The sequence below is a fragment of the Camelus ferus genome, chromosome 5, assembly GCF_009834535.1.
Source record: "Camelus ferus isolate YT-003-E chromosome 5, BCGSAC_Cfer_1.0, whole genome shotgun sequence".
In the NCBI taxonomy this organism is placed as follows: Eukaryota; Metazoa; Chordata; class Mammalia; order Artiodactyla; family Camelidae; genus Camelus; species Camelus ferus.
The window spans coordinates 83,971,395-83,990,572 of record NC_045700.1 but is presented as its reverse complement, the minus strand read 5'-3'; the positions used below and the strand labels follow the sequence as shown (position 1 = coordinate 83,990,572).

Below are 19,178 nucleotides of genomic sequence, written 5' to 3'. Positions count from 1 at the left end.
CAATCTGATCATATCTTTGAGTCATTCGGCAAAATCTAAGACCCCCCTCCCCTCAACCCCGTGGGGGATGGTGGTGGAGGATGGTGACTACAAGCTGACCGCAAGCATGCAGACCCTAGATTGGTTGGAACCAGAAGGTTGATGACTGAGATTCCCAAACATCACCCTCATCTCCGGCCAATCAGGAGAAGGTCCATAAGCTAATCAGGTGCCTGATGACCCTCTCCCCTAACACTGTCTTTGAAAAACCTTGCCTAAGAGCCACCGGGGAGTTCAGGTCTTTTGAGCTTGAGCTGCCTGCTCTCCTTGCTGGGAGCGCTACATATAAGCCCTTACTTTGCTGCAGACACCCAGTGTCAGCTTGGCTTTCTGCCTCTTGGGCGCACAAGCCCTTGCTCCATCACACAGGGTCCTGTGAGCCTTTCTTCCTGCCTTCCTGAGAAGAGTCTGGACTGAGAACGGAAAGACGTGAAGGAAGAGCTCAAAGACAGAGCTGGCAGCGTGAGTAAATCACCAGATCACGACTTTTAAAGCCTATAGGACGTTAAAAAAATTTTTAGTTTTTAAAAAGACAAAAAATAACTAATTTAAAAACAGTTTGGGGCTGAGAGTGGGGAAGGCCACACATGAATGGAGGGCAGGGGCATATGGAAACTCTCTGTACCTTCTGCTCAGTTTTGCTGTGAACCTAAAACTGCTCTAAAAAATAAAGTCTATTTAAGAAGGAAAAAAAAAAAATTGGCTCAGGTGAAAAAAGCCAAACAATAAACACAGAATAATACAATGGCCACTAGGTCAGTGTGCAATTCAGTTCTTTTTTATCTTTTTTTTTTAAGCCATAATGAGACCTACTAAGAAAGAGGTTTCCAAGAAATCCAGCTCCTTAACCTAAATGGACATAGAGGTAAACTTCAAATTAAGAACTGCAATTAGCAAGTCAGTAATGTTTGGATACCAGCTTGTGTAGCTGTTTGGCCAGACTGGGAGCTGGCAGAGCCAAGAACAGGCACAAGTTCTTGTGTGTCTGTTTGTGTATCTTCGTCTGTGCAAGCCAATCTGGGTATGATTTCCAGTACCTGGAGTCTAACACTATGTGTCTCAGAAGATGGAGATACCAGCGTTAACTTGTACTAGTGTCCAAGTTTAAGTTCCCTCAAAGCAGACTCTGAGACAAGGAGAGGTGACCTCAGTAAGTACCAGTGAGGGGGCAGGAAAGCGAGAAGGGGTAGAGAGAAAGCCCAGGAAATAAGAGGTATGGAAATGAGCAGTTTTCTTGCCAAGCATCTGGGGCTCAGTCTCCCTGGAGGAGCCACATAGAAGCTTCTTGGGATGGCCCCACCAAGAGGGGAAGCTGGGCTGTTCATCCAAGACTCCACTCCCTCCTTGGTGAGCGCTGCCTCTGAGATTATTAAGTTCCTGAATCTTCTAGGCTTCCTCGAGCCACATCAACAGAACAGACACCACAAATCTTTTGAACTAGAGAAAAATTCCCAACAGAAAAACAGAGGGTACCCTGCTCCTTTTTTTTTTTTTTAATGTTTAAACTTTTAAAAATTGTTTTCATTTTTATTGAGGTGACATTGATCTATAACACTATATAAGTTTCATGTCAAAGTTAATTTGAAAAGGTAGGAGCACCCCTATGTTCATCACAGCTTACTTACAATCGCCAAGATAGGGAAACAACTTGTGTCCATCAACAGATGAATGGGTAAAGAAGATGTGGCGTATACACAATGGAATATTACTCAGCCTTCTTTGGGGTGGGAAAGTTGTCACTGTGCTGGGAACTGTCCACAGAAGCTGCTTGTGAATTCCAAGGCGGGAAGAGGAGACTGGAAGGGGAGGGGTGGGAAGGGAGAAGAAAGTTGGTCCCTAGTAGTAGCTTTATTTAGAGAAAACTTATCAATAGATAAGTTGTTAATTCATATGATGTCCTGCCAATTTTTGTTTCTGTTTGTTTGATTGATTGATTTCCTTTCTTTTCTTTTTCTTTTCTTTCTTTCCTTCCTTCCTTTCTCTCTTTTCCTATATTCCTTCTTTCCCCTCCTCTTTCCTCTTCTTTTCTTTTTTTCTTACTTTTTTGAACTTAAAACAACAACAGCAACAACTGTTTTGAGCTTTGCAGGACCCTCACACTTCCCTGGGAAGGGAGCCTATGCATCCAAACTGGCTCGCCACCACCTGGTGGCAGCTTCTGGGGTTGCAGGCAGAGCTTCAGTCAATAACAAGCTGGGTGTCATCAATTTGGAGATGGAGACTACTTTGGAGAAAAAGACTACTGAAATGTAAGACGAAAATTACAGCTTTTGTGATGGGATGATTTCTGTGAGGTTCCAGGGATTTTTTGATCCTTTTAATAGCCCCAGTTTCCTAATCTGTGTAATGATATCACATAGGAAGAAAAGAACTGAAAAACTGATTTACATTAAAAAAAAATCCTATATTGATGAAGATTAGTTTTGATGACAATAAATAGATGGTGCTAAAGTGAAATGAAATATTTTATGGATCCAGAGAAGATGCCACAGCAGCACATATAATGCTAAGCACACTGAGAAAATTGATAAGGTTTCTCCTTTATTATGGGATTTCCAACAATTAACAGTGACGTTAATCAACAACTCCTTAAATCAGTGTTTTTTATATCACTATTTGGGAATACCTGGCCTATATAATGCACAAAATACATTTGCAGCAAATACTTCTTTTTGCTTTATGTAAAGATTTTTAAAGATTCCAGGTTTAAAATATGCATGTAATCTTCTTTCTGCTTTTCTGTTTAAGAAAATTATTTTTTAAATGAATAAGGAACAGTCGTTTCCCCAAACTTTACTATCGTTCTACATGTCTTATTTTTCATTTTTAATGATTTTTAGAAAGTATAGAAATAAGATAAATAGCTTGAAATGAATAGTTAATAGTTGATAAACTGTTTTGATATGGCTTCTTTACTCTAGTTTAACTAGCACTTTTCATCACCAAATCTAAATATCTTATTTCTACATGATCTAAACACCTCATTTGGGATTTAAAAAAAGAAAAAGAATTCTAGGTTTGTTTCTTAAAAGCAGCAGAATGTACACGTAGCCATATCCTTACCTCTTTAATATCAGGGGAGTTTGCGGGGGAAGATTTGAGGCATAGGGTTTTGGTGGCAAAGCTTATACCTCATTTACATACGTGAAAAGAGACTAAATGAATTTGTCCTTCTCCCCTCCACCGACTGATCCTTTTTATTAGCAAAATAACAGGTTTTTCAAAAAATAAATTAGGCCTTTGAACTTTACTCTTAAAAATGTTAAAATGGAAATGTTTAGGTGATGTGTAATTTACCATAGTAAAACAACTGAAAAGGAGGGTGGTAATAAAGGGGAGAAATAGTAAACGTTTAACAAGCCACTAGAAGCTAAAACCATCCAAATATATCAAACTTCATTCCCTTTACTGCTATTGTAATAGTAACATCTTAAAGGCGTTCCCTCAGGAAAGGGTATTCTAATCATTTCTTTAGCCAAATCAGAAAGACTGTCAGATAACCAGACTTCTGGGAGACAAGTGCTTTGTCAGCCTCCTGACTAATCAGATTTCAGTCCGTGATGCCTTGAGTATTCACTTTTAAAATGCCAAGTGGTTATTAACCATCCTGTCAATTACTGATCAGGGGAATGAAGCCTGGTTTGATGTCTGTGTCTAAAAGCAGGTCCACTGATAGAGCAATAACTCAGTGTCCAAAATCGATGGCCATGAGCTTTATCACATTGGCTGGAGAGAATGAAAGTCTTGTTTCAGGAAATATCCAGCCTGGCCTAATTTCCCTTGGAGCTGGGAGCTGGGAACTGGGAGAATCAGCTTGGTACAATGCACTAGTGTTGTGCTTGGGAAATTCATAGGGCCCAGGGATTACCTAGAGGTGCAAAAAGAGAACTCAAGGAGCGCAACTCGAATACACTGAATGGCCTACATCTAACATCACTAAGATATTCTCAATGGCCCAGAAAGAAAGTACTAGAGTTGAAGTTCAGACTAAACCCTGGGAGACTTTGTGTCTGTCATTCAGGCGGCCATGTGACTGTCTAAATAGTAGCTAATATTAACCATTGTTTAAAAAAAAAAAAAGAAAGAAATGTTTCCAGCGATCCTCAGCATGCGCGTTCAGATTTACATTGCCCTAAGCTAACTGGACCCTCACGTAGTTCCTTGTGCTTCTCTTCCAGAGCCCTGGTCCTGCTTTTGAGCAACGACTGATTGCAGAAAGGAGTTTGCAGTCCGCCTCAGGAGCCGTGAGACTGATGCTCAAGCTACGCGCAAGGAGCCTTCTCCGTAACACAGATCCTGCTCTTTCGCTTCTGTTGGGAGAGGCCGGCTGACCCTGCATCTGAGTGAGGCAGCTCTCCTCGTCAGGCAGCCCAGTAAGTCGGCTTTGTTTCAGACTGCTCGCTAATGGCCATCTCTGCTTCCTTCTTTCTACACCCTCCAGTGCTAGGATACTGAGAGGGAACCCAAAGACCAATTCTTACGAACACTTTAAGGGCACTTATACTAAAGGTTGAAAATTGATATACTTTCAGGAACCTAAGGTCTAACTTGTCTCAACTTGCCTTTGCAGTCTGCGTCACACTGTGTATTAGGAACGTGACTGTGTGCAGGCCATGTCTCAGGTCTACAATGTTAGCACGGGAATCAAGTGTCCCAGTACAGTAAGCCTGTTTCCCATTATAAGAGCGTTTATCTTAGTGGTTGGCTGTTAATCTTCCTCCTCCCCATCATCGAGCCCAAGATAGTAGACTTGACTAAAGATACACACAGTGGTTCTCAACCAGCAGCGATTTTCCTCCCCAGAGGATGTTTGGCAAAGTCTGGAGACATTTTTGGTTGCCACAACTGATGGAAGGGGGAAGATGCTACCAGCATCTGGTGGTTAGCAGCCAAGGATGCTGCTAATTGTCCTCCAAGCACAGGACGGCCCCACAGCAGAGAACCGTGCGGCCTAAAACGTCAGTAGTGACCGGGGTGAGAAACCTTGGCCTTGAGTTTACAATCATGCATCCTGCAGCAAATATTCGATATTTCACTTCTATCTGCTCTTTGGTTTTGAGGTTTTTTCTGAGGAGGGGGTGCGGTAGGTAAATAGGTTTACTCATTTATTTATTTTAATGGAGGTACTGTATATTGAACCCTGGACCTCATGCATGCTAAGAATGTGCTCTACCACTGAGCCATACCCTCCCCACCCACTGAGCTACACCCTTCCCACTCTATCTGCTTTTTGATGCACCATGATCGAGAATTGTTTTTCTCTCTCTCCTTCCTCCAGCAATGCCCAGCCTAGCTGGGTCTTCTCGCTCCATTGTGCTGAGAAATTCTGCTTTCCTCTTGTTTCTACTCCCAAACTGGCATAAGTAAAACCAATTCAGAGCTCAGCTAAATAAATGGCCTCCTGTTAACAGGATACAGGATACAGGATTCAGGCTTCACAAAAGGCAGTTTATTATTATTATTATTGTTATTGTTATTGTTATTATTGTTATTATTATTATTATTATTACTTAACCATATCCTTGGGATCCCACCCTCCTGGCCCAAGTTGCTTATCAAAATATTTCTTTCCAAGAAATAAAGTGCTTCCCCAGGAGGCACTCTGATGAATAAAATTTTCTTCACCCTTTGGCTGGTTGTTTCAAATGACTGTTGGGAACTTTGACATGACCTTCAACACAAAATCTAGCCCCTCATTGTGAAGCTTTGTTGTAAATGTTCATGAAATTCTGATTTGATTTCAGTGTAAGGATTTTGATACACAAAATGTATTGTGAGAATTGAAACAACTCATGCGACTACACATCAGATTAAAGCTAACAAATGTGCTGTTTTTTCCTGTTTCTCAAAACAATGCGGAGTGTTGTGAAGCTGGCCTAGTTTTTCTCACTGTTCTTTGTCAGTGTTTGACTAAGCGGAGGTTGTGTCAAAGGGGATGTGGGGACAAAAGAGGAACCGTGTGTGTGTGTTAGTTTGAGGAAAGGAGGTGAGACCTGTTACCTCCATGGCGCTCAAGACAGAGAACATTGGGAAACCTCTTCCTGGACATACAGTTTATGTAACATTAAAACAAAATGTTCACAAGTTAGAATTCAAGTGAAGAGTTCAGAAACTGACCTGATCTGGGTTCAGAGAACTGGCCGGAAGGACTACGATTCCCACCTGACACCTGTCCCAGTTCCATCCTTGGTGGTCCTGCCACCCCTCCTTTCCCTGTTGTGGCTCTCAATCAGTGAGTATGTGATATTAAAGTAAAGGTGAGACTCTGCCCCCCTCACCTATGAGAATGGAAACCAGTATAATTTATTGTGCCTGTTACACGACACTGAGGTGGGGCATATTGTCCTTACATTCGACAGCAAGCAGAGCTATCTTACCTACTTGCTGCAGGAAATAAATACTTGCTCCTGGAAGGTAAGACTGTGAACCATTCGAAAGAGCTTCCTTATCAAGACCACCAGCTTGCTCATCAAGACTGGCTTCACTGTGCCCACCAATACAAAGCTACTGTGTCATAAGCCCTGCCCAGTGCCAACCAGTAACTCAGCTTCGAAGCCCTTGACATCACCTCAGCAAGCCCTAAAACCCCATGAGCATCCTCCCCTGACTTCCCCCCTCTGAGACGCTATGAAAACCTTAACAAAAAGGGCCCCCTTTCTGTAACAGAGGTAGTAAACTTGGCTTTGCTTGGCCAACAAGTTTCTCAGGTGGTTTGAAGAGCCAAGAGTTGACATGTACTTCTTAAGAAAAATGGGGAAGAAAAATGAAATAAATGACTCTCAGAATGGAAATAATTGGTTATTTAAAGTCTAGAAATGGGAATGTAAAATGGTGCAGCCATAAAAATCAAATTGTGGTTCCTTAAAAAGGAACTTTAAACTTAGAGTTACCATATGATCCAGAAATTCCACCCCTAGATGTAGACCCAAAGAAATTGAACGGGACTCAAACAGATATGTGTATACCTATGTTCATAGCAGGGTTTGTCACAATAGCCAAAGGGTGGAATTAACCCAAGTGTTCATTGATGGACGAATGGATTAAGAAAATGTGCTATATACATACAGTGGAATTTTATTCAGTCGTAAAAAGGAGTGAAATACTGATACCTGCTACAACATAGATGAACCTTGACGACACACAAGGGCCAACACTGTGATTCCACTTACATGAAGTACCTGGAACAGGCAAATTCATAGAGACCACAGGTAGATTAGAGGTTACCAGGGGCTGAGGGGAGAGGGAAGGAGGAGTCATTGTTTAATGAGTATAGAGTTTCTTTTTGGGGTAATAAAAAGTTTTGGAAATAGATAGTGGTGATGGTTGCACAACATTGTGAATGTAATGAAAACCACTGAACTGTACACTTAAAAGTGGTTTCAATGGTAAATTTTGTGTTATGTATATTTCACCACAATAATAAAAAGCCTAGAGTGTTTTCTCTCTCCTTCTATCTCCTCTATAAACCCGCTACCCTCACTTCTGCATGACAGCGTTTAGGGAAAGGTGAACACAGATCTTCTGAATTCAAATGCTTTCAGAAGACTAGGTAGGTGACATAAGCAAGTGAAACCAGCCAAGTGTTTAGATTAGGTAGTAGGGATTGTGATAAACTGGAAACGTGCTCTTTCTAAGAGGCACACCAACAGTTCATCATCCCAACAGCTGTTGCCATACAGAAATGTGGGCTCAGACTTAACAGATTTCCTCATTTTTCAAGAGACACTGGAAATCAGGATTTACATGGGGAAGTTTCCATTGAAAATCTTTGTGCCATTTAGAACTGGTTAGTGGGCAGAGTTAGATGGAAGCCTCCTGCTTGCTATTCCTGATTTTCTGCCTACTGACCTGACCCCGAGCTTGCAGCTTGTACTGTGCCCACGTTAGATGCTTGTCCGAGTTAGGAGAGTGTATTTTTCTGAATCTGATGCATCATTAGCATAAAAGTTACCAAACAGGATGACAGGTAGCTCCTTATATTTTTTTAAGACCCCTCATTCTTATTTTCACTTAGGCTTTGTTGATAAAGTTGTCAAGCAAGGTCTTGTTCCATTCCATCCTCTTGTCCAACTAGGAATCCCCAACTGTGTCACAAGTGAAGTGTGTCATGTAGCCCACGGGAGAGGCCAGTGGGAAGGAAAACCAAAAAGAGAAACATGGGAAGAGGGATGGAGGGAGAGAAAGAAGAGAGAAAGGAAAGGAGGGATGGAAAAAAGACAAACAGAGAAAGAAACAAAAGAATCCAGAGAATTAACACAAAACTTCGCTACGTGGTTGGTTGCTCCCAGATAAAGCCTTCTCACATGTGTGGTCTCAGTTTTTAACAGACGTCTGGGAATTAGAACTTATTGAAATAGGGAAGAATTACTTTAACCTTTATATTCTAGTGCTTTTGCTACAGGATGATCACTAAAGGGACGTTGCCTATAAGCTTAAATTATACATAATGGCCCATCTCTGGGAACCCTGCCTCCCAGATAATAAGCCTTCAGCTAAAATACCTTTGTTTAACTCACAGGAAACATCCTGACCAGGCCCACCTGTGAACGGCTGCAGGAGGGAAGAAATTAACACATCCCCTCCAGGAGTCCATCCGGAACCAGGACTTGACCCCCTCCCCTTTTAGTATAAAAGAAGCCTGAATTTTAACTCTGGGAAGATGGCTCTTTGGGACACTACTCCACCAGCCTCTTGGTCAGTTGGCTTTCTGAATAAAGTCACTATTCCTTGCCCCAACAACTCATCTTGCGATTGATCAGCCTGTCCGACCACCAGCAGTACAAGCCTGCACTCAGTAACATTGTTATCGTCAGTCTGCAGACAGAGAAGGAGAAGCTTCAAGAGGTTCCCTTTATGGTCCAGAGCTTAGTGGGTGAGCAGTGGAGACTACTGCTCCATGTACTTTCTGCCACTCCCCCTGGTGTGTGTCTAAGAGCAGCAGAGAAAGGAAGTCTGAGAGAAAAGGAAGCAGCATGTTTGGCTGGCAGGTGGCAGAGGGCCACCAACCACTGCTTTCAGAGTCTAACTGGCAAAGGGATCTTGAATTTCTTCCTGTATTATAATTCTCAGCCCCTATAAATACTCTTCCAAGAGCTCAGCTTCCCTACGAGGAAGCTAATACACAAAGCTTAAGTAAATCCCTTAGCTTCTCTGAGCCCAAAGATTTCCGTCCATGCTAAAGGTAGGCATTCTTTAACAGTCAACTGCGCAAGGATTAAAGGGAACATCAGCGACCCCAGGAGGAAAGATCTGCAAGTGTTGTTACAAGTTGACGGAGGAATCCTGGACTGGGTCACACTGTGAGTTAAACAAATGAAGCAAACAGCTGTGGAAAGAGGATACTAAACTGAAATCCACAACTTTTCTCATGTTCACAGCTTTGTTTCACATTGTTTTTAGTGTGTGGAAGCTTGGCATTGCTGTTATAACCTTCTAGCTTCTTAGGCCAAAGAGACGGTGAATGCAGAAGAACCTCAGCCAGAAAGCGGAATAGACATTCCCCTAAATTCTCTGCCCCTGATGATCTGACCTATTTTTTTTCCCATGCCAGCATGTCACAGCAACTCATGTTGCAAAGGCAGCTGCGAATTCCATACTGTCTGGTTATTTCAAGTTTAGCCAACAGCTGACTCATTCCCCAGCTGCTTCATTGCTGGCACTTGGAGGAACATTTGAAACAGGTGGTTTGACTGACCGATGGACCCACTTTGAGAAGCAGCCTTCCAGGATTAAAGGAAGTGATGTGATAAGAAGGAGGAGGAAGTTATATAAAAAATAATAATAAAGGAAACAATTCAAGTCACTTCTCCATGGTTGTCTGGGAGAGTTCCATAAAAAGGTGTGGGTTGTGTTTTCCACTAGAAGATCTATTATTTGTGCCTTGTTGATTGAGAAAAGAAATGCTTTCCTGGGCATGGTCTGGGAGAAGAATAAATAAAAAACTAAAACATGTCATATAAAAAAGTAACAGATGTTCATGGAAATAAACCATTTAAGTGCTTTCAGAACTTAGCAAAATGGGAGATGGGAAACACGTCTGGGGAAAAAAATGGATCACTAGCAAAATGATGTTTTTAAAAGAGAGGAAGAATCTTTGACACTGGGAGGAAACCTGGTAGTTGGGGAAAAGGCCCAATGTCTATATTTTGAGGGCATGGGCAGTGGAAATGCCTGCTCCTATCACACGAATTCTTTTTATATAAAAGTAGGACATTCCTTCAGCTCAGTGATAGAGGATTAGGGTATTACTTCTACGTTCAGCAAATTCAGAGCGAGAGGAAATCAACTGAGGTGATCAGAAAGGGATAGAAATGTCAGATAGATGTTAAGTCTGGGAGCAAATATCACACTCTTTCTTAGAACGTTCCTTGAAGAAGTGCTCCACCAAAATGAAGGCATAAAAAAAAGAAAGCATGGAATCCAAAACAGAGTGGGTCCAAGAAAAGTCGTGAAGGGCTTTAGAAAGAGGGCTGTGCATCTGGCCACTTAGTCCTGGTGGGAACAGAGGGATGGGGTGGGGGCCATGGAGGGAGGTGCTTCGGGGGAAAGGGGAGGGAGTCCTCAACAGAATATCTTATTGGTGAAAAAGCTGGCGCGGGGGGCAGGGGGAATTGTGATTGTGATGAAGGCAAACAGTGCAGGAATAACAAAAAGAAAGAACAAAATAGAGGCCATTAGAAACAGGGAAGAGTTTAAATGTGATTAAAAGGAAAATATAATCAGAGCAATACACTGACCCTGCAGGGAACAATTTTGACACAGATATCACCATTATTTTCACTCAAATTTTTTTTCGGGGGGGGGTGGCATGGGAGTAATTAGGTTTATTTACTTAGTTTTAGAGGCTGTACTGGGGATTGGACCCAGGACCTTGTACATGTTAAGCATGCGCTCTACCACTTGCGCTATACCCTCTGCCCAGACAGCACCATTTAAACTGTACTGACTTTCAACTTTTAGTACCAAGCTATAGGCAATGAAGAAAAACTAAATTACAGTTACAAGAGAAAATGTAAATATTATTGACCTTGACAATGTCAAAGGGAAATGATAGAAGAAGAATATTAGAAGGTGAAGGAGGAGGGCGGCTGAACGAACAGTTAGGGGTGTTAATATCTTCTTTTGATAATTAGGGACTGTAGTTGAGCAAGAAATGATGGTGCTTCTCTATTATTCAAGCCATAAATATACTTTGTGGAGAGATCATAAATAGTTGTATCATCTTATATATTGAGAGAATGAGGAAATGGAGAATAAAACGATCAGAGCCCAACAGATAGTGACCAAAACTGATCAGTCAAAACTGCAGAATCCTACTGCTTAGCAGTTTTAGAGATGGCTACTGGAAGAGATGACCAAGACAGGAAAAAGTGTTTGCCACCTGATGGATGCTAAAACTGGTAGGGATTTTGGAGATGATCTAATAATGATTTCAGTCCTTTCACTGTCACAGGAAGAAACTGATGTTCAGAGGTCCAAGTGACTCAGCCAAATTTCCACAGTTTACTAGTCACAGAGCTGGGATTACAGTCCAGGTGCCCTAACTCCGGGTTCAGTCAGAAGCATTCATTTAAAAATAATTGATATGTTAATAGAAGATTGTGTAGTTACCAGATCAAGGACCTAAAGTTCCCTCTGAAACACTACATTGATTCTTTGTTCTGCCTCCACCTATTAACAGTAATGAAACAGCATTTTGTTTGGTGATTTTTTTCATTTATTCAGATTCTCTATGAAACAAAACATTGCTTCTCAATTGTTTTATCAGTTAACAATAATGATTGATTTTGTTTCATTCAATCAGCACAATGGTAGGCCCCACTAGGAACAGAAACATCATTCAGATATAGCCCCTGACCTCAAAGAGTTAAACATTCAGAGGAGAAGATAAGACACATTCACAAATAATGAGGACTTTGGGGAGATCTTGAGAACTCCGTCAGATGCCACCACGTGTCAGAAAGTTCCAGAGCAGCAAACTCCTGTCTCCTTGGGAGAAAGGAAAGCAGGGAAATATATTCAGACTTTACAAAGCTTTGGAGAAATAACTTCTGGAGTTCATGAAAATCATTCACGTCTTTTGGAAACAAAAAACACATAAACTGCAAGAAGTCAGCAATTTCCTTCTAAGTACACAAACTGTCTTTAACCACAGAACACATTTTTTTAATTGGCTGCTGAAACTTAGAATGCTTAAGCAATACTCTGGGTAAGTGTCTATAATTGTACCCAAATTGACTTCAGTTGTGTCTACACTTAGAATAAGATTAACGCAATTTTAAAAATTCAGTTCTTTTTAAACGTTAGCCTTTATATTTTAAGTTGCCCACTAAAACTGGGTAAAAGCCTTTCAAATGACAGCATTACCTGTGTTTAATGAGACTTGATGGTTTGAAATGGAATGAATTCCTGTTTAAAAAAAAAAAACCCTCAGGCTTATCAGTTTGTAATTTAGATGTAGTAGAATTCACACTTTTTAGGTGTTTAGTTTTCACAAATGGAATGCTTTTATTGTGATTTTTAGAGTTAGCCATTAGCACAGTGAAGAGCTATAGAACTGAATTGCAAGAAGCAGGGTAGGAATCATTGATAACTTAGAGCAAACATTCCCACCTGTACCGTGTGCTCAGGCAGAGGGGTGTGTCCTTAATATGAATAATCTCAGCTGCTTCTCCCATCCCTACAGAAAATGTTCTTTTATAATCTCTACAGATGAGAAAACTGAAGCTTGGAGAAGTTGGTGGTTTTTTTTTGTTTTTTTAATTGAAGTATATTTGATTTACAATGTTGTGCTAATTTCTGGTGTACAGCATAGTGATTCAGTTATGCTTATATATACACATTCTTTTTCATATTCTTTTTTATTGTAGCGTATTATAAAATATTGGATATAGTTCCTTGTGCTATACAGTAGGACCTTGTTGTTTACCTATTTTATATACAGTAGTTTGTATCTGCTAATCCCTAACTCCTAATTTATCCCTCATCCATCTGGCTTCCCCTTTGGTAACCATGTTTGTTTTCTATATCTGTGAGTCTCTGTTTTGTAAGTAAATTCATTTGTATCATTTTTTCAGATTTCACATATAAGTGATACCATATATTTGTCTTTCTCTTTCTGACTCACTTCAATTAGTGTGACAATCTTTAGGTTCATCTATGAGGCCACAAATGGTATTATTTCATTCTTTTGTAAAGTTAAATTTTTTGACCAAAGTCACATACCCAGAAGGTGGCAGGCTCCCAAGCAGGGAGAATTTCCTGCCTCTGTCACTAAGTAGTTTTGAGATTTGGGGAAATTCATTCGGCCTGTTAGGGCTTCGTTTCTCTCATTTGCATAAAGAGAAGGTCCTAGTAGCTTTCTGGTCCCCAGGCGTCCTTGATTCCCTGTCAGAGCCCCACCATCTTGGCTCCCAAGTGGGAATAAAACGTCTGACCAGCAGCAGCCGCAGGGCTGAGAGTCTCAGACAAACAGCTCCAGAAGTTGAAGAAGCAAGGAAGAAGCGCCATGCACGCTTGGACGGAGCCCAGCCTGCACCCGCGGGAATGGTCCCCGCTCCCTCGCCGTCAGCAGCTGGCACGCGGGCGAGTACAATGCCATCTCGCGGAGTTCAGGAGGTCAGAGAAACACATGTGAGGAAGTACATTCGGCCTCAGTCCAGCAGAACAATGTGGCCACTGTCTTCTGTTCTGGCTTCTCTGGCCTCGTCACATCTTCACAGACCACGAATAAAGGGACTGGAGTTGGCTCAGTCACCCTCATTCTCCCAGCTCTCAGTTCTGTGATTGCCAAGCCACCCTCCACCACATCACCCATTCGCTGCCTCCTCCCACCACCCTCTCAGCAATGAAGGTTCCTTATTGTCCGGTCGCCTCCCAGGGAATTGGGAACGTGAGAGTGGAGAGCTGAGGATCACAAGGACGCCTCTTCTCCCCGCAGCAGTCAAGTGAGTCTGGAGACCCACTTCCAAATTCTGACTGCCATCAAATGGCTGTGAATTGGGGCACTCCATTATTTATTATCTTTCTTTTTTTAAAATTGGGACTGAAGTCAAGAAGTAAACTGCATGTCCCGAATAATAATTGGGATGTTGAAGGACCTGTGGAGAATACTGCTTCTTTCTGACCATCCAACACCCTGTCTCCTCTATGCTTCCGATTTAGAGCAGCTTTTATCCATGGAGAACAGCGCAGTATCATATTATGCACCAACCTAATGGGTTTTTTCTTTCCTTTTTGCCTATTTCCACCTTGCTTTTTCAGGGAACTTCAGATTGACAGAGTCTTCTTTTAGGTCTTTACGTACATAGCGGGTGCTCAGCAAATGCTTGCTGATTGTCTATCATGGGAATTGACAGATAAAGATGAAAATGACCCAGCCCCAGAGTGGGTGATTTTAAAAACCTCATTTTATAGGATAAAGTTCCTTTCTTAGTGGCAGAATGTCTGTTTTTTTTTTTTTTTCAGTCCCCAAATATCTAACTTATCCAGGGACTCAGTTTCTACCTTCGGAAGAGAAAATTAATAATAACTTCAAAAGGCTCCTGCAAAGACCAAGAGAGATAATGCCTTTAATAAAGGCCACGTGTGAGTCCCAAAGTAGGGCTTCCTGGCACATTTTACCTGATGGCTCTCAGAGTAAAGGATGGTATTTGTACCGTGCACTGGGGATAAACTCACAAGGCAGCACAGAGGGTGTTCTCACCGCCCCGGGGCTCCAGTAACCCTAAAGACTCCTGCTACTGCAGTTCCCTCTCAGCAACCCCCAGGGATGAGAAGATCAATAATTCATCACACATGCAGAGTCTGTGGCTCAAGGCACGCCTCCTGAAAAGCTATTCTGAACTTTCATACAAATGCGCAAATGGAATGGAATGGTCATATTGATGTGAGTCAATCAACTTTACCCTCCTTCACTCATTTGTTACAGGGGACTAATCAGCGAGATTATAATAGTATTTATAAAAATAATACAATGACATATTTGGACCAGTGGTGAAAGTAGACGTGCTTTTGGTCACAAAACACAGAACACCAGTCACCTCGGCATTTTTGTTCTTGCATAACAAGGAGACTTGAGTTAGACAGCTACTGGTATTGGTTTGGGATTTGTTGATGCCAGGTGTTGGACTGGTGTCTTTGGAAATCCCTTTGGCCTTGCCCATGTGGTGGAAAGATGGCCACGGAGAACGCCAAAATGGCATGATCACCCCATTCAAAGCCAACCTGCAGAATCTCTCTCCCAGTGCCCCAACTCCACACCAGGAAGGACAAAGATTCCCACAGGCCCCTGAGCAAACTCCCTTATACTTCACTGGCCAGAACTGGGACACATGGGCACTCTTTGCTGAGAGTAAGACTGAGAAAAAAGTGTCAGGGAGAAGGGGTTTGGAGAAGCCAATTAGTAGTGTCTGGCTTGTTGCTCTGCAAAGCATTTCTGGTTACAACTGAAAGGGAAAAGCAAGTCTTTATTTCCCAATATTACTCAAACAAACTGACTTCCTATTATTAAAATATATAGACAAAATTGAAAAAAAATAAAAACAGAGAACCTGTAATTTCTACAACATCTGCCAACCCTGTTGATATTTGGCAGCTTGGTCCATAATTTCACTCAGATTTCTGAAAATAGAAATTCTCACTTTCCCTCCTGAAAATTCCAGGATTCTTTCAAATGCCTTCCTGTCTTAAGCCCAAGAGCTCTGTTGTAAACTGCTTCTTCCCTCTGATCCATCTGTGCTGCTCCTCTTACTAATTACTTCACAGAGAGACTGCTGGTGCATTGATTTCTCAGTATCTTCTTGAGAAGTTAACTCTTTCATTATTAACTTTTTCATTATTATCATATAAAATAATACTAAAACTAATAAAAATGTTAAAACACATTTTAATGTTATAAACATGGTTTCTTAAGTCAAAATAAATATTGGCTTGTAATAAAAAGCAACAATCTCCTGCCTCACCTTCAACACCCTCAAGTCCCGCTTCCAGTCAATAATTTTCAACTCATTTAGCTTTCCTTTATTCATTCATATCTATATTCTAAATTACTGCTTAAATTGCTATTTCTTGATTTTTTAAAAAATTTTGGATGTCAGCTGTTGGCTTCTTCTATGCAATAGGAGGATTTAGCTCCCGCATACATTCCTGAACCTCCCCCCATCATCCCTGTATAGCTATGTCACTTTCTTTTTTCTTACTGCTCTATTTTTTACATAGCATTCTGTTCTTGTTTTATTGTTGCAGATTTTTCTCTTATCTAACTAAAGATATAAATTACCATAAATTTCCTCCCACTGTCTTCATCTCTCCCACGTTCCTCATTCATTATATTTGCACCTGTTGAAGATTTTCTTGAAATGTCTGGTCGTTCTTGGATGTCCATGACTGCCACTGTGTCAGCTCTGTGTAAACAGAGTTTCTTCATTGGTCGACCTCATTATATTGTGGCACATGGGGACCTGCAAAGATTGAAATCTATAGGTCTTCTCTCTTGTGTTGGTTGACTTCCCCAAAGAGGAATTCTCCACTCTCCTGGTAGGGTAATAGAAGACTGGCTGCCCAGGATTATGGAAACCTAGTGTAGGAAGGGGGTTGTTGGGATTGCCGTTTGTTATAAAGATTTCACTCAGTCTGCTTTAAAGGCACCTCACCACTCCATCCTCCTCCATTGAGCCTGGTATCCCAGTGCTTATTTCCAAGAGCAAAGATCCTGTTCTCCATTCAGTTAGGAGACAGAGAAGCTGCAGGAGCTAGGGCAGGGAATCTGGGAGTCTGCTCCTTTAAGAGCCTTTCTTTGTTTTTGGTCCCCTCCACACCCGACTTTCAATAGCTGGTGCCTTCCATGGCTCGGACTTTCCAAGATTCTTCAATGAGAATCAATTGGCTTCTAACTGGGCTTTCCCCCTCCACTATCTCTGGCATTAAGTTTCTGTTTTTTTTCTGTTCTGATGAGTCAGTTACCACTTGTCCATCTGTTTTCCATTTTGCAAAATAGTGTTGACATCACTTTCTCCTCTTACTCTTTCCCTGTTCTCTGACTTTTTGACTTTTTTTTTTACCAGTTTATTTCTTTATCCTCATTTCAGTGAAGTTTCATGAAGGAATAGAGATTAATGGAAGCATACAATTTATCATGTTTAGCTGAAAGTAAAAATGTTTCATTTTAGGTGTCTAATATTATCTGGACAGAAGCCCACTGAGCTATTTATGTCTATATGTGAGTGTGTGTATTTAGAAACAAGAAAACAAATACATTTATAGCTTAGGTGAGAGAAGGACTATATTTCCCTTGTAGCCTGCTGTGCCAATATAATGTGTGCACTTCTGAGCCTTGGCGTTAACATACAACCCTGCGCTTCTCTGCTGTCTCTTTGTTTTTCCTGTGGGCTAGAATGTGGATGTGGCAGCAGCTAGCTTCAACTACACAGAAAAGGGCAACACCCTAGATGATGGTGGCACAAAAAATGGAAGGAATTTGGGTCTTTTATTGAACACACCCAGCATCCTGGACCGTTCACCTCCAGACTATTATGTGAGAAATTAATTTCTTACTTAGGCCTCCATAGCTTGGGGTCTCTGCTATGACAGCTCAGCCTGTACCCTAATGCAATTCCATTGACTGGTTAACAAGGCAAGTCTACGGATGAGCTGTATTATCTATTGCCTGGGGTCACTTAAAAGTATACGGAATCTTGGACACCACTCGCAGATTCTGATTCAGTAAGTCTGAAGTAAGGGGCAGAAATCCTTTTTTTTTTTTTTTTTTTTTTTAACTACCTAGATGTTTCTGATACACTGCCAAGATTGTGAACCATTGACCTTATCCCAATAACTCTAAAACATTTTCTTTACCTTCCCATGGTTTTCCTATTCCTCATTCATTTTCTTTGAATCTCATTGTCCTCTGATTCCTTTGTTAAAAGTCAATTTAAAAAAAATGTTTTTTAATTGAAGTATAGTTGACTTACAATGTGTTAATTTCTGGTGTATAGCATAGTGATATATATCATATGTATATGTGTGTGTGTGTGTGTGTTTATGTGTGTGTGTGTGTATTCCTTTTCATATTCTTTTTCATTATAGGCCACTACAAGGTATTGAGTATAGTTCCCTGTGCTCTACAGACAGTATGGTTCCTAAGGTGGTAAAACGGAGAGTTGACGCCTCTCTCCTTCCTGCCTTCAACATAGATTTGGTAACTGAAGCAGGGGTGAACATTTTTGTCACCATGATGAAACTGTTGCAGAAGAGTGTGTTACAGCTCAGTGTTACAGCTCAGTTGTAACAGCAACCTGGATCGGGGCAAGAGACCAAGCAGCACTTGGAGAGTTGGAGAACTCACGTTTATTATGCTAGCAGGCCCAGAGGAGTTAACACTCCAAACTCTGGACCCCGTCTGTAGGTTTACACAGGTTTTATAGGCTGCCAGTTTACATTTTGCAACATCATATGCAAATATGGTATAACAAAAGTTGACTAATTAGGAACAAGCTTCGTAAAAATGGACCAATCAGGAGTGAGGGAAATGGACCAATCAGGAGTGAGAGAAATAACCAATCACGAGTGAGCTCCATGCAAATGAAGCATTACAAATGGACCCATCAGGAGTTAGCTTAGGGAACCAATAGAATTTTAGGGGTAAGTTCCACTTTCCTAGAAGTAAACTGTTTCAGAGGCAAAAAGTGAGATAAAGCCTCTGGGCCAGGGAACCGGATGGTGTTGGCAGGAGAGTAGTGGCCCTGCCTGCGGGTCCTGCCGGTCTTTTTTTATGGGGCTTCCCACCTCAAAACAAGCATGAGGCTGACTGCATTTCCATTTGATATATTACTTGTTTTTGGCCAAAGATCTAATGCTTTCTTGGGCATCTGGCACTGGAGATGATTTGAAGCAGTCTATAGTTTTTCTAAACCTAATATCCACAATGGTCACTGGGGAAAGAATAACTCAGACAGATGCTTCCCATGGGAAACTTTCTGTTTCTCTAGGAATTTGATTGTGGTCACGTAACCCCAGGCTCCAACTGAGGAGAGTTCAACTTTAGCCCAAGTTAAATCTGCCAAGGTATTTGGAGTGGAAGGATATAGAAAGTTTAAAAAGCTGTATTCCAGGATTAAATGTGCTCATTTAACTGTGCCAAA

At 41.3% G+C, this 19,178-nt stretch overlaps 1 long non-coding RNA gene across 1 annotated transcript; it reads left to right on the top strand.

The window, feature by feature from the left end:
- Positions 1-2,116: 2,116 nt before the first annotated feature.
- On the top strand, positions 2,117-8,678 carry LOC116663882. The gene is made up of 3 exons (XR_004320243.1): positions 2,117-2,288; positions 4,218-4,412; positions 8,558-8,678. It is a non-coding gene; the product is annotated as an uncharacterized LOC116663882 (long non-coding RNA).
- The last annotated feature ends 10,500 nt before the right edge of the window (positions 8,679-19,178 follow it).